Genomic DNA, 13662 nt, shown 5'->3' with positions numbered 1-13662 from the left:
TCATCATTGTATCTTTTGTATTGGTCCCCATGCAATTTCTATGTTGCATGGTCAATGTGAAGGTCCAAGGGATACAGTAAACCTGCACTGGTGCATCGGAATCGATCACTGGTCTCCATGGAGTCGGTGAAAGCACAATTTCTTAGAAAATTCATTCTTCTTGTACTGAAGTTGGCATTGTGTATTTTGTATTCAATCCCGATGAAATTTCTGTGTTTCATGGTGAAATTGAAGGTCCAAGGGATACAGTAAACCTGCACAGGTGCATCGGAATCTAATACTGATCTCCCAGGTGCCGCTCAAACACAAATTCTTAGAACATTCGCACTTCTGGTACTTAAGTCGGCATTGTCCCGTTTGTATCCAATCTCGATGCAATTTCTGTGTTTCATAGTCAATGTGAAGGTCGAAGGGATACAGTAAACCTGCGCTGGTGCATCGGAATCTAATACTGGTCTCCCAGGAGCCGCTCAAAGCACAAACTCTTGGAAGATTCACTCTTCTTATACTGAAGTCGGCATTGTGCCTTATGTATTCAATCCCGATGCAATTTCTGTGTTTCATGGTCAATGTGAAGGGCCAAGGGATACAGTTAACCTGCACTGGTGCATCGGAATCTAATACTGATCTCCCATGAGCCGCTCAAAGCACAAACTCTTAGAAGATTCACTCCTCTTGTACTAAAGTTGGCATTGTGCATTTTGTATTTAATCCCTGAGCAATTTCTGTGTTTCATGGTCAATGTGAAGGTCCAATGGCTACAGTAAACCTGCACTGGTGCATCAGAATCTAATACTGGTCTCCCAGGAGCCGTTTAAAGCACAAACCCTTAAAAGATTACCTCTTCATGTACTTAAGTTGGCATTGTCCTTTTGTATTCAATCCCGATGCAATTTCTGTGTTTCGTGGTCAATGTGAAGGTCGAAGGGATACAGTAAACCTTCACTGATGCACCGGAATCTAACACTGGTCTCCCAGGAGCCGCTCAAAGCACAAACACTTAGATGATTAACTCTTCTTGTAGTTAAGTTTGCAGTCCCTTTTGTATTCAATCCTGATGCATTTATTGTGTTTCATGGTCCATGTGAACTTCCAAGGGATACAGTAAACCAGCACCGGTGCATCGGAATCTAATACTGGTCTCCCAGGAACCGCTCAAAGCACAAACCGTTCGAGGATTCACTCTTCTTGTACTTCAGTCGGCATTGTCCCTTATGTATTCCATCCCGATGCAATTTCTGTGTTCCATGGTCAATGTGAAGGTCCAAATGATACAGTAAACCTGCACTGGTGCATCGGAAACGAACACTGGTCGCCGAGGAGCCGCTCAAAGCACAAACTCTTAGAAGATTCACTCTTCTTGTACGTAGGTTGGGATTGTCTCTTTTGTATTCAATCCCGAAGCAATTTCTGTGTTTCATGGTCAATGTGAAGGTCCAAGGGATACAGTAAACCTGCACTTGTGCATCGAAATCAAATACTGGTCTCCCATGAGCCGCTCAAAGCACAAACTCTTAGAAGATTCACTCTTCTTGTACGTAAGTTGGCATTGTGCATTTTGTATTCAATCCCAATGTAATTTCTCCACTTCATGGTCAAAGTGAAGGTGCAAGGGATACAGTAAACCTGCACTGGTGCATCGGAATGTAATTCTGGTCTCCCAGGAGCCCCTCAAATCACAAATTATTAGAAGATTCTCTCTTCCTGTACTTAAGTCGACATTGTATCTTTTGTATTGGTCCGCGTGCAATTTCTGTGTTTGATGGTCAATGTCAAGCTCTAAGGGATACAGTAAACCTGTACTGGTGCATCGGAATCCAATACTGGTCACCCAGGAGCCTCTCAAAGCACAAACTCTTAGAAGATCAGTCTTCGTGTACTCAAGTCGGCATTGTGCTTTTGTATTCGATCCCGATGCGATTTCTGTGTTTCATGGTCAATGTGAAGGTCCAAGGAATTCAATAAACCTGCACTGGTGCAACGGAATCTAATATTGGTCTCCCAGGAGCCGCTCAGAGCAGAAACTCTTAGAAGACTCACTCTTCTTGTTCTTAAGTCGGCATTGTCCCTTTTGTATTCAATCCCGATGCGATTTCTATGTTTCTTGGTTAATGTGAAGGTGCAAGAGATACAGCAAACCTACACTGGTGCATCGGAATTTAATACTGGTCTCCCAGGAGCCGCTCAAAGCACAAACTCTTCCAAAATTCACTCTTCTTGTACTTTAGTCGGAATTTTCCCTTATGTATTCCATCCTGATGCAATTTCTGTGTTTCATGGTCAATGTGAAGGTCCAAGGGATACGGTAAACCTTCACTGGTGCATCGGAATGTAATACTGGTCTCCGAGGAGCCGCTCAAAGCACAAATTCCTAGAATCCTCACTCTTCTTGCACTTAAGTTGGCATTGTGCATTTTGTATTTAATCCTGATGCAATTTCTGTGTTTCATGGTCAATGCGAAGGTCCAAGGGATACAGTAAACCTGCACTGGTGCAACGGAATCTAATACTGGTCTCCCAGGAGCCGCTCAAAGCACCAATTCTTAGAAGATTCACTCTTCTTGTACTTACGTCGGCATTGTGCTTTTTGTATTCAATCCCAATGCAATTTCTGTGTTTCATGATCAGTGTGAAGGTCCAATGGCTACAGTAAACCTGCACTGGTGCATCATAATCTAATACTGGTCTCCCAGGAGCCGCTCAAAGCACAAGCCCTTAGAAGATTAACTCATTTTGTACTTCAGTCGGCATTGTCCCTTATGTATTCAATCCCGATGCAATTTCTGTGTTTCATGGTGTAGCGTTGCTCTTGGGGGACAAAAAATAAAATGAATTGTTACTTTTTTTTTTAATGTCGAAAAATTGAATATTTTGGTGGGCCACTTGGCAACAGAATCAGGGATTTATTACGCTATTATAATAACATATGTTGACCATTAAATACCTGAATAAGAGCAGCATATTGATATATATATATATTTGAGATCACTCGGAAGAAACATTATCATTTCTGTGCATTTTTATAGTCGCGATACAGTCATACCCGGAACAACAGTAAGGGACCAGAAGATTTATAGACTTTAAAAGAAAAGCAACACAACACAATTAAAGAAAAAATTGGTTCAGAAATAATAGGAAAACGATAATGTTCCTTCTGCCTCATGCTGCGTTCGGCCCATCAGTGTGATCGTAATTTCTGATGATGAAGTAACACAAAATAATTAAGTTAAGTAAATAAGGAGATGGACTCATCAAGGTTAATTTACGAAAATAAGCACACTTATCTTTAACACACGTTTTTTTTTTAATGCTACATACCTTTTCATATTAAATTACAATAGATGACCATTGTGGTTAAATACTTTATACATAACAGTCAAAATGTCCTCTCGATGCTGTCTGTTCGATATCAGTTACTAGAAACTACATCTTTTCTAATTGTAAAAAATAACAATTAGCATATTCACTCAATATTTTCACATCAAATATAAAATACAGTTGTAGAACGCAGCAAGTCCACGTCCGCCTCTCATGGAATACAAACAGTAAAAGGTGAGGCGCCAAAAGCCTCATTTGTCTTGAAATAACAGAATTCTTTTTTATACCATTTATCGATACATGTACATAGAGATTTACTGGCACCGCGCAAGAACGGCAAAGATAAAGAATAATTGATTCTGTCGCTGCTATGCGATGGTTCATTTCGTTTACTTTACAATTGTTCGATAACTTTAGGCCAACAGGCGTTTACTATTGAGCGTATATTAATGTTTGTGAGGCGAAAATTACTAATATTACACTGCCTCCCATGAGGAGGGAAGGAATACCGAAGGTATTACTTTCATCCTCATGCCCATTGGAATATTTGTAATTTTCGGGTGTAACACACAGGTTATTAAAAGTTTCATTTCATATTTATTCCATAAAAAAAGAATTAACGTTTCAATTTGTAATTACTGACGGTGGATCATTGTGAATTTGTTCTGTGTTTCTATCAGTGTTTGTATGGATTCAGTCTATCTTGATGATTCTTAAAATTAAGGCTATAAGTACACATATTTACAAAATTTATAAGGAAATAGAGTCACACTTCATTTTTCATCGTTGCAAAAGTAATTTGACTATCACAACTGGTACACAACTTTCTCTTTTGACAGTATTCATTATATTGTCATCGTCTTGTCGATTGATTGCCTTGTCCGTCGTCGCACTTAATTATACATTTATTTTCGTCGCACATACACTATTTATGATAGACGTGGATTGTAGAGCGGCCACTGGTGATGGCTTCGACAAGGAAGTCCATATCTTTCACTTTCAGGGCTCGTGTGTGGCTCTCCGAATTATTTCACATATGAAACAGATAAAATATCTTATATTAGAATAGCTTACAAAACTAATTTTATATACATGTGGGATGGGATATAGGAAGGATCGGATCCTTTGACGTTTTTTCGTGTGCTTATTTTCATTCGTATCGTGACCTCTCGTCAAAGTTTACATTTCAACAGTGTTCAGAGGTGACCTTGTGACTTGTCTCTGTGTACAATCAGTCATTACAATAATTACGTTAACTTCTCTATCTTAGAGTCTCTCGGAAGGTTTATGATACATATAAAATGTTTTCAGTACTGGGTGTGAATGTTTTTGCTACAGAATGTAGCGCACAGCAACTGCGTTGGCGGTTGAACGTTTACATTATTTCGTCACGTGGTGGCTGTCCGCCTCCACTGTTGCGAGCAATCTTGAAATTCAGTCTGTGCGCGCGCACGTGACCGGAGCTTTCTTGCAGAGCGTTGATTTCGCGCTTGAGGTGCCGTGCGTCGCTTTTGTTCGGCGGATCGTGGCTTTGTGCTTTTTAGATTGCTGGAGGGAGCTTCTGCCACCGAAACTGCCTCACATCACTTCCTGTCCACTATCCAGTTACGGATTCACAGGTAAGTGGTAGCTACCACTGCAACTGCATGTGTGGAATGACACTGATTATTACACACTGCACACATCAACGAATTTTTCACACATATGGTGCAGTAGAATACTGCCACTGAAAACCGTCGAACTTTAAAACTTCACTTGCACTGTGTCGAGCGTCTGCATGAACGGTGTATTAAAAGAAATTCTCGCGTCATAACATCACACGGTGTTTACAAGTTGATTTACATACTAATATTTACAAGAGTTCATATAAATCGATAAATAATCTAATTGACCACTTTGAATCAAAACAATTGTTTCTTAATTAGTTTTTTTTTTATTTAAGCCTACGGTCACAGGTAGGCTATTATAAGTCCTTTTTCTTTGACCAAATCCATTCCAATCTCCTTTACAAATTAATTTCATTCATAGTAATCTTTATCACGCTTGCTTATTCATTTTGTAGGACCAATACTTTTTCTTTTAGTGCTCGTCTTATTTAGTGACTTGTGAGGGGAGCTTCATTTATGTCAAAAGTTTTTCTCGTATGTGCTTGTCTTTAAAGAAAGTTCGAGGACAGATTTGAAAATAGCAATTCCGCCTCTGAGTTTCGTGTAGAAATACAAACAGTCGAAAAAAGAAAGGTGGGAAAAGCGGGTCTACTCGCTGATCGTCGACAGAATTTAAATTACTCCTCAACCAGGTCGAAACTTTAATTTACCTTGCGCATTACAAAAGCAATATGCGCGTCGCGAACCTACTCATTTTTAAATGTAGTGCCTCACTTCCTAAGCACACGTGCATCTTTACAAGTTGATCCTGAGGAGTGGATAGGATCAAGGATCTTAAAGGATTTGCACTTAGGAAAGGGATTCAATAATCACATAATCACAGAGAAAACAATAAATATTGCAGTGCACACTTAAAATAAAATCTATCACTTCAAGCATGTATATCTAATATGTATCTTGCTGCAGCTTGCTTACTACTCTTTGCTCATTTCTTAGACTAAGTCAAGTTATGCATTACGCATTTGGGTATTAATTATCATTTGTATATATAAGCCTCTCACTAGAGTGCTGTTTGCTGCTGTCGCTACCTGTGAAGCTTGGGCGAGATCCTTATTCTATGTGCTGCTAGCTTGTGAATTTGCAGTATTGCTAATGCTCAATAGTACCGTGAAGTTGACATAATAAACCATGTTACTCATATGTTCTTTTACTCAGCTTGTTTATAGTGTGGACTCATCTTACCTTGCGTTATATAATAAACTTCCTTTTTATTCCATCACGCTTTTACTTAAGGTTAACGTCAGGCCTTTTTAGAACAATTGCACTGCGTTATCAATCTGTTCATGCTTAATCCTATGTATCTGTTCACTTCAAAGAGATGTTATTTTATCGCTGGCACAGCACTGTGCTGGAATTTACAAGTTAAATCTACCGACTGTTTTACGCTAACAGGTGGTGCCTTATTTACGTCACCTTTGAAAATAGGGAATAACCTCATGGAATCGAATCTTTCTCACAACTTTCCTCTTTTGTCTGGACGTTTAAGTATTTCCTTTTAAAACAGGTCATTAATTTGTCCTCGATTAAATTTCACTTACTAATACTAAGCACATATAATCATCATTTTCATATTACTATTTAGTGAGAGAAGTGCATTATTCGCTCCTTCCTGCTCATTCTCAAATTACTATTTAGCGAGAGAAGTGCATTATTCGCTCCTTCCTCTTTCCTCATTTTAGTACTTTGGGGCTAATTAATACCTCTCGAGTACATCATTTTCCTTACATACTAACTTATAACTAAAATTGAAAATCGCCTCTAGGACATGTCCTCCTGTTTGCATAAAGATTATTCATGTAAATACTCGTCTACAACTTATTCTGTATTTTATTTTCCAGACGCGTTGTTTTAATACATAAGGTTTCCTTTCAGCACCGGTTAACGTCCGTAGTCAGTTCAGTTCCGTTCTTGTTACTCATTGGTTAATCCTGATCTCCAATACCTTAGAATTTTCTTACAGCTTAAATTAACTTAATTCCTGGCGTTATAAAATTTTCTTAAATCTTGATGGTGGAACAAACCTTTGATTTTATTCGTGGCAGGGTCAGATAACAAATAGCTACCAATGTGTGGTTTCCTCATTATCACAAAGGGACCTTCATAAATGTGTTGCCACTTACGATTCTTCTTTAACAACAGGGATGGTTTAAAGTGAGTCCTGACTAAAACCTTTTCTCCTTCTTTGAAATCTATAACTCTGTTTACCTTCTTATCAAATGCCTTTTTTCGGAGGTTAGCATACGTTGTCAATGATATGAGAGCTTGCCTGATTTTTGCGTCTAGGTCCAATTCGTTGTCTTGTAACTTTGGAAGGGGGTCTATCCACTCATTCCTCTCTTTTGATCTTGACATTAACTCATGTGGCGTGAATCCGGTCGACAGATGAGGAAGGTGGTTTACAATCTGTTCGAATGGTGTTACGAAGTCTACCCACTTAGATTGCTTATTCGGAATGTACGTCCTTATAAATCTGTTAAATTCTTTGAAGATTCTTTCTGTCGGATTCGATTGCGGTCGAAACAGGGATATCAAAATTTGTTTGATTCCATGGCGAGCAAGAAATGCACGCCACGGGCGTGATGTGAAATTTGAAGCATTATCAGACAAGATTGATTCTGGAACCCCGAATCGTGGGAAATAATCATTTTCAATGCGACGAATTATTGGATTTGCACAAGAAGATTTTACTGCGTACAGTCTTATGTGCTTAGAAAAATTGTCGAGGATTGCTACTAAGTATTTAGCGCCTCCCCTACCGGTGGGTAGTGGACCTGCTAAATCAATACTAAGAAGCTGGTTTGGCCTTTCAGCAACTATTGGATTTAGTGGAATTGAAGTGGAAGTGTTTAAGGATTTTGCCTTTTGACAGATGACACAGTTTCTCAATAATTTATGAATTCTCTGGTGTAGATTCGGAACATAACAGTAAGTCGAGATTTTCCTTTTACATTTTTCTGGTCCGTAGTGACCCCATGAAATGTGAGTGTACCACAGAGATGTTCAATGAAATTTCGAGGGATGCAAACACACCACCCCTCAGATGACTCAGACGTCTTATGAAATAGCACTTGGTTATGAACTTTATAAAACTTGGACAACTTGTGGGCTGGATTTTCGTGAAGAATTTGTCTAACCTTTTTCCATTTTGGATCTGTATTTTGAAGAATCTGAATCTGCCTACATAACTGAAGAAAATACTTTCTGTGAATTGGATCTTTCATTAACAAAACTTTATAATTAGACATTTGTTCCACCAGTTCGCTGGTTTCTAGTAAGCCCTCAGGTGAGCGAGAAAGTGCGTCTGCTATACCATTACCTTTACCTTTTATATATACAATGTCAAAGTCATATTCCTGCAGGAATAAGCACCATCGAGTAAGACGAGGGTGTTGCAACTTGCATGTAAGGAGGAATGATAAAGCTTGATGGTCTGAATAGACTTTAATTTTTCTTCCATAGATATAATAGTTAAATCGCCTAAAAGCCCATATTACGGCAAGTGCCTCCAACTCCGTAACCGAATAAGACTTCTCACACTCTGATAACACTCGACTCGCAAAGCTAATCACTTGGATTTGCTCGTGTCCATTTACTAATTGAATCTGGAAAAGACAAGCGCCGATACCCACAAAGGAAGCGTCTGCAGTAATACAAAATTCCTTATCCATCTGAGGATGATGGAGAATGTTACTGTTAACCAGACTGTCTTTAATTTTCTTAAATCCGTCTTGGCATTCCGGCGTCCAATTCCAATGTGAATTCTTTTTTAAAAGGTTGTGAAGAGCGGGATTGTTCAATACCTGATTAGGAACAAAACGTCTGAAAAATGACGTAAGACCGATAAATCCTCTCAGTTGCCTTTTTGTAACAGGGGTTGGAAAGTATTTTATAGCAGACAATTTTTCCGGGTCGGGTTTAATTCCTTCAGGGGTGATGATGTGTCCTAAAAATTTAATTTCACTTTTTCCAAACTTGGATTTCTTAAGATTTGCTGTAACACCATACTCTCTGAATCGTTGAAATATCTTTTGCAGAAGGGCCACATGATCTTCCCAATTTTTCGATGCTACAAGAACGTCATCCACATAGACTGTTACCTCATCTAAAAGTTCAGGACCTAGTACATAGTCAAGGGCAGAAATAAAAATTCCGGAACTCACATTTAGTCCAAATGGTACAACTTTGAAATGGTAAGATCTACCTGCAAATATAAAGGCAGTGTACTTCCTTGACTCCTGCGCAAGTTTTACTTGCCAGTAACTGCTTTTCAAATCAAGGGTACTCAAATACTTAACTCCATGAAACTTCTGCAGATGCTCTTCAAGAGCCTCTGGTCTCGTTCTTATGGGTACTATAATTTTATTGATTAATCTTGCATCTAGGACTAGCCTTACGCTACCATCTGATTTTAGCGCAGACAATAAAGGACTCGAATAAGGTGAATGAGATACTTCTATCACATTCCAGCGTAACATTTTCTTGATCTCGCATTTGACAGCTTCTCGTCTCGCATATGGAATGTAATAGCTTGTTCTACAGTAGGTTGAATGGGGCAGGACATCCATTCGATATTCAAAGCCTTTTATTAGTCCAGGTTTCTTAGAAAATACTTGAACGTAATCTGTTAACAAATTGTAAAGCTCATTCTTCTGTTGTTTGGATAATTCAATGGACTCACTAGCTTTACCGTATAATTCATTCTGACCGGGAATTAGGTCTTTATACTCATCGTCATTAACACTTTCAAGATCTGTCATGTCTTCTGTCTGACTGTACTGTTGTCTTTTAGTCCATGGCCGTACTGCTATTTGAAGCACCCCAAAGTTTGTCTTCACCTTACTTCTTAACAAATTTACAGTTACTTGTTGCTGACTCGCTACTAGAGTACAGATTCCACACTCGATGTCAATTTTAGCTTTCGTCTGCCTCAAGAATTCCATACTCAGGATACATGGCACTGATAGGTTTTTAACAATAAGAAAAATGCACGTTACTGAAATAGACTCTATCTGGATTTGAAGCTGAGTCTGAAGATTTACACGTTCTGTTAGTGGACCAATTGCTCCCGATACGGTGCAACCTTGAATTGGAAGTGATAAAACTTTGCATACAGAGGATATTGGCTTAAATAAACATAAAGATAAGACATTTATATTAGCTCCTGTATCTACAATGGCTGTTACTGGTATGTTGGCAATTGATACTCTTATGGAAGCTTGAACTTGTTCGTCCCATACGTCATCATTGTCTTTCGTCTCGGTGTCTGCTACTAGATCATCCCGTAAGTTTGTCTCTTTGTCATACCTAATTTTTTTAATTTCGTGTGGACTAACGGACAGGGTGCCCCCATTCAAACCTGCAGCATCATCTAGGAGGCTCAAAGGTGCTGCTTTTAATTTTCCGCTCGACGCTTACTTTCCTGCTGATTTATATTTCTTAATGTTTCTTCCGTCTGGAACTGGTGTTGGTTTTGTGGTACGGACTCGGTTGGAAACGATTCTTGTTGTCCTGGCGTATTCGCTTGCGCATAATAAATTTGCGTATTATGCGGGCGTTTAGGCTTCAGAGTTCCCGAAGGTCCGTTCGCTTGTGGCTGAAAAGTATTTTGCTTTGGCTTGTGTTGATTGTAACCGTTAGTGAAAGGTGTACATTGGTGTCCACCTTGATTATGGCATTTATTTCTTTTCCACTGTCGATTTGAATCGTAAGACTGATCGTTTTGATAATTCCCGTTGATCGGTTGCGCGTTTCCATATTGCTGGGGCTGTTTGTTATAATGTGCATTTTCGTACTGAGGTGGTGACGAATTATATATTGGATTGTATCTCTGGCCGTTATTGTACTTATTTTTGTATTTGCTGTTGGAGTACGTAGTGTTCTTATTTTTGAAACCGTTGTGGGGTTGGTACTGGTTGTCGCTGTGACGCGCTTTCGCTCGGCCACCAGTGTTGCCTACGTAATCTGTATTGTGCTGGCCGCCTGCACTGAAGTGAGCGTTGCCAACATCAACTCTAGCGTCCTCGTAAATCAGATCTAACGAGTCTAACACAGATAGGAAAGTGTCCGTATCGTCCTCAGACACGTTTACTAACTTTTCTCTGATCCCAATCGGTAGCTTAGTTTTTAGAATCATAATAACGTCTTTGGCGGTGATCGGCGAATCCCAGAACTTGATTTTCGCTAAGTACTTTTCAAAATATCTTCTCAAACCACCGCGCTTGCTGTTAAACACTTCGGCGTTGTAAACCTCTTTTCTCAGGCGCTGCTGCACACCAGAACTCCAGAATTTAGCTAAAAACATCTGTTCAAACTCTTTGTAACTTTTACAAGAGTCGACCATTTCGGTTCCCCATAAGGCAGCATCGCCTACGATAAATCCACTAACGAATTGAATTCGCTATCGGTCACTCCAGCTATTCGGGAAAATTCCTGAAAAATTTCGGAGGAACACTATAGGATGAATTTCTCTTTTCTGTGGGTGAAAGGTCGGAAAATTACGATGTTTGATCACGCTTTCCTCCTGCATCAAACTGACAAAAGTGGGTGGGCTGGTAGTCTGGTTAACTTGTGCTTCTATAGAACTATGAGTTTGTGCGTTATCAAATGGTGAACGGTAGTGTACCTGCTGTTGTTCATTACTTCGTGGTGAATTATTCCACTCTCCTGACACGGAAGGTGGGGAATTTTCAATTTGACATTTTAGTGTACGAACTTCATCAACTATCTGTTGACGCCATTCAGGTAAATCTTGAGCTAACGTTCGTCTTATCTGGCCTAATTCTGACATCACCGTGTCTCCTGTTTTTCCAGGGGCTGCCAATATTTCAAAGGCCACGTTTTTGACCGTTCCCCTGAGTTCGTTCTTGACCTTGTTTTCTATGAATCCGTTTTTGTTTTTAATCCACTCTTGGTAGTGGTCGGACAATGCTTCAGCATGTGCCTTAACAGTATTCTTTATTTGATCCTCTACATTAAGAGTCTCAATCTGTTTGGAAAGATCATCAGCAAGATTCTCGATCGTGTCTACTGCGGTTTTAACTCCTTTGACCTCATCAGAGATTGCAGTATAATCTTGTTTTAAGGTCGCAGCTTGTTTTTGATATTCTATCACTTTTGAATTTATCTCTAACTGGGCTGCTTCGATTTTTTCATCTAACCGTTTTGAAATATCCTCTATTTTTGACTCTACTTGTGTGTCAATTTCTAGGCTCATGATCGTGATCTGACTACTGATTTGGCTTTGGACATTACCCAACAGGGTATTTAAATCAGCTGTTATGTCTGCCTTTAGTTCGGCCTTTACCGAATTTAACTGTGTATTTAGGTCATTTATCTCCGTTTGCAGATCTGTTTTTACTGAATTTATGTCTATTTTTAACGAATTTATTTCTGTTTTTACTGAATTTATGTCTTCTTTTACTGAGTTGCACAGATTTGTAAGGACCTGATTTTTATTATGCCGTCTTTCGGCCTTCTCTTTTTCTTCGCGGGCCTTTTCATCTAATCTTTCCTGTTTTTAGCTTTCGAACTTGCGTTCCATTATGGCTTCGATCATTGCAGCCAAGTCATTTTTTTCAAATGCGGGAATAGTTTGCACACTAGGACCAGCTTCTAAAACTTAGGTCGAGGCTGCTTCTGCTTCCGCTCGTGTACCTATCGCGCGTGATCGTAATGGATGGTGAGGTCCATTCGCATCACCGCTGTCGTCTGGTTTTGTTTGTGTGCGCTGTTTACCGTCAGCCATGGTCGTGAATTATTTGTCAAATGTCAAAATGCTACAGATACTGTTTGTCACTGCCGTCAGTCGTTTGTCTGTGACGTAGTGCTATGGCTTACTGGGACCTAAGATAAAATTTTAACTCTGGGTAACTGACGTTCATTTACGCCAAGAAGACAAGATGGTTCCTACTAATTACAAACAAATGAAATATCACACGTTTTACCCGTTTTGAGCGTAGTTATCCGCCATATCGCAATTTTTTTTATGCACTGACAACAATGGTACACTTTCACTGAATTTAACTACATAAGAATGGACTATGGACAAATTGAAATAAAGCTGTTTCAAGGCAAGGAAAGACAGGTTTACGTTCTGATCAACTCGAAAGATGCTACGTCACTACGAAAGCTTGGCTACTGCGTATAAAAATTTAACTTACTATGGCTGTCTTGATAATGATACAGCTGGATACTCGCGTTTTTTGGTAATTTCATCAATCGTTCTTCTGAATAAATTAAAAGGTTTTCCCACTTCTCTTTCTCGGTTGAATAGCATCCACATGAAAAAATGAAACAGTTATTAGAACAAGCACTGAAAAATTAATAAACACATACATGAAATGATTTTTGATCATGTCCCTGTTTGGGCGCCAAGTGTAGCGTTGCTCTTGGGGGACAAACAATAAAAAGAATTGTTACTTTTTTTTTTTTAATGTCGAAAAAGTGAATATTTTGGTGGGCCACTTGGCAACAGAATCAGAGATTTATTACGCTATTATAATAACATACGTTGACCATTAAATACCTGAATAAGAGCAGCATATTGATATATATATATATATATTTGAGATCGCTCAGAAGAAACATTATCATTTCTGTGCATTTTTATAGTCGCGATACAGTCATACCCGGAACAACACTAAGGGACCAGAAGATTTATAGACTTTAAAAGAAATGC

This window comes from Schistocerca americana, chromosome X (genome assembly GCF_021461395.2).
Source record: "Schistocerca americana isolate TAMUIC-IGC-003095 chromosome X, iqSchAmer2.1, whole genome shotgun sequence".
Lineage (NCBI taxonomy): Eukaryota > Metazoa > Arthropoda > Insecta > Orthoptera > Acrididae > Schistocerca > Schistocerca americana.
The sequence above is the reverse complement of the archived record's forward strand: the minus strand, read 5'-3'. Positions refer to the sequence as shown.